The sequence below is a fragment of the Vicia villosa genome, linkage group LG2, assembly GCF_029867415.1.
Source record: "Vicia villosa cultivar HV-30 ecotype Madison, WI linkage group LG2, Vvil1.0, whole genome shotgun sequence".
NCBI classification, from domain to species: domain Eukaryota; kingdom Viridiplantae; phylum Streptophyta; class Magnoliopsida; order Fabales; family Fabaceae; genus Vicia; species Vicia villosa.
Genome location: NC_081181.1, coordinates 144,573,726 through 144,577,190, shown reverse-complemented (window position 1 = coordinate 144,577,190; position 3,465 = coordinate 144,573,726).

Here is a 3,465-nt window from a genome sequence, read left to right as displayed (position 1 = left end):
TCTACAAGCTACTTTGGAAGCTTTTTTGCATTTGGAGAATTTATCTTGATGTTATGGGCTTTGACAAAAAAACTGCTTTTTGTTGACTTTGAAAATGACCTGTAATGTCTTAGCTCATATTTTCCAAATGGTAAATCCATTGACCATGGGACCAATTTCATTTGAAAGATAATTGAATTTCCTTCAAAATAAGCATTGGTTGGATTTTTTCGGATGAACGAGGAGAGAGTTATGGCCGGTCAAAGTTTAGTTGACTTTTTAGGAGAAAACCCTAATTTTGAAACTTAGAGTTTTGTCGATTTCTGAACTTTTCTTGATGAATTATGATCAACCATTGATCAAATGATGAATCTTTTGACAAAATATGGATGTTGACAAAAAATTTCATTTTTGACTATCTGTTGACTTTTCGGTCAAACTGGTCGTCTGTTTACTGTTTGAGCTGTTGACTGTGCGTCCGAGCGAATCGAAGTTTGAAAATTTGTCTGGTGGTACTTTGAGACATATGGATATCCATGAAATCCATTTGAGGTCTCAAAAAACTCGTTCTCCTGAAAAAAACAAAAACCCTAGTTAGAGACTGTTTGTGTAGGAGACAGTTAAGCGTACCTGATTTTTGTGCAGTGTTGAGTCTCTGCTGATCATGTGATTATCAGAAGACTTCTAGAACAAAAATCTTGGAATTTTGAAATGCAAAAGATTGATTTGACTGGTGGTACAAACACGGAGAATCGTGCTGTCAGCGGGTTTGACTGTTAACTGGTTGTCCGGGCATTAACGTAACAATTAAAGTGAAAACTTTAACAGTTAAAGTTAATTTTTTATTTTTGTTTTTGTTGTGTTAATGGTGAAAAATTATTTACATGAGTTGTTAGAAAAACACAAACATAATAAATAAATAAAATATATTGTACGCGAACGAAATTACCGATAATAAAATTGAAAAGGATTTAATGCACAGAAATAAATATTTAACTAGCAATAAACACACATAATATTATCTTGATAATTAAACGACGGTACAACAGATAGTACAATATTTAATACTGACAGTACAAATATTACATAAAAATATAGCGAACAGTACGACAAATATAATGAACGGTACGTTATTTGAAAGCGAAAGATACGACAAACTTTAAGTATGACGATTAAAAACCCATGCTATAAACAACAATATATAGATGTACGGGAGTGCAAACATCCCAGGTCCGCATTTTTCAAGACTATGTAGACAGAAAAAGGACATGATCACCACAAAAACAGTGATGACAGCAAGAAAAAACGTATCCACCCACTTTGCCATTTTTGCCGGGGAAGAAGAGAAAATAATTATGAGATAGTATGATAGAAATTTGGGAGATGAGTGAAATTTGATGTGAGATTTTATGGAAAAAATGAGGGGCATCTATAGAATGAAAAGTGGGATGGAGACGTTGGGGAATGAAGTGGTACCGTACAAAAAAAGAAAGTTTGAGTGGTAGTAGGATTTGAAAGAAAGTGTATGGTAGGGTTTGAAAAGAAAGATGTATAGAATAAAGTTAGGGTTTGATTTGAAAGAAAAAGATTTGAAAAGAAAGAAAGAGATTTGAAAACAATAATATAGTACAAAAATTAGTGGGGAACGAAACCAATAATAATTTAATTGTTACCAGTACAGTCTGAATCCCTGGACTCTGCGCCTGCAAAATTTGATTCTGTACTAATTGCGTCAGTGTTATTTATCTGAAAATAAATCTCAAATAAACAGCGTGTGAAGTGATAAACAGTATTTGGCGTTTATGTAAGAATAAATTTAACAGCGAACCAAAATACTGTATAAAAAATTCTAAAAATTGAGTATTCATAAAATCAGGATATTTATGAAATAAAATCCAAGATTATATAAAACTCCAAATTTTTAGACAGAGGTCTGTTGTCTTCTCCTTGAAAAAAGATGCGGGTAAATTTTGGGGTATAACAAATAGCTAGTCCATTTAATGAAACATTAAGTGTGACTTAATCATGAGACCGCATTAAATATAATGACATTATTCTTAAAGCACCTGTAGTCAAGATTTATTGTGAAGTGGAACAATATTAAATCATTGAGACTATTATGTGGATAGACGAATAATCACATCTCACAAATCATGAATAAAGAGTTATAAAGTCTTTACATAGGTATAAATATTAGGAGTAATACTTATACTAGATTGACTCACCATTAGAATACTTCATAGAATGTTATGCAAGTGTCATAAGTTATTCTCAAGATGATAGTGGTATATACCTCCCTTTGACCTGAAACTGCTATGGACCCTGAATATGGAGTCGAGTACTTTATTGATGATACAACATTATTCGTAATAGGATGACTATAAAGATAGTAGATGGGTACTCCACAAATCATGCTAAAGTACATGAGTAACCTAGATGGAATTTGACCATCCTGCGTAACAGGATAAATGATTAATGGTCCAATATTGAATCGAAAAATTATGACATGGTTTATTCCTGGTGTTCAATATAGATATAAGGGGAAAGGGTAATTATATGCATAAATATTATCACATAAGGAATTTTTCAGATCACATTTCATTTTCGTGACTTGGGTAGTAGTGATGTATTACTAGATACCGCTCACTGTTTATTATATTAATTGTAGAATTTGATATAATTTCTAATATTACAAGAATCTACTAGGTCACACACATAAGAAAATATTGATGGGAGAAAATAAATAAGTGAAGCTTATTTTGTTGTGCCATCTTGCAATGTACTGACGTTAATTAGAGAACTGCGATACACCATAAGGTAGGTATACTTAAGAGTAATAAGGAATGCCATAAAGTATAATATACTTAAGTCAAATGAGGAACACTATAAGATACACCATAATTAAGTAAAATATGGGACACTGTAAGATACAATACACCATAAGGTACAATGTGCTTAGTGTGCTTGTTTAGATTTGAAACTCACACAAGTGATTTTATATATAGAACCCTTCTACCGTTTATATAAAAGTTGTGTCCTTATAAAATCAAGTCTTAAACTTTTGTGTCATAAATATAAGTTACATAACCTATGAGCAACAATATACTTTTCTTATAATGAACATGTGATTATAATGAACCTATGAGTATAATGAACCTCTGACATAATGAACCTTTGAGCAACTCAATTTTGAACCTGTGAGCAATAATGAACATGTATCGTTAAATAACTGTTATAAAATTTGTCTACGATTTGTTTGAACCTATAAGCATAATGAACATGTTATAAACAATTGGTATAATGAATTTGCATAAGTTTCATAATCTTCTATTGTAAAATCAGTGTTATAAACAATTGTTAAAACATGTATTATAATGAGTTTGCATAAGTGTTAAAAAAAAATTGGATAACAATTATGTAGAAGTGTTGTAATCTTGTGCTATAAAACCAATGTTATGAACATTTAATAAAACCTATGTTTAAACA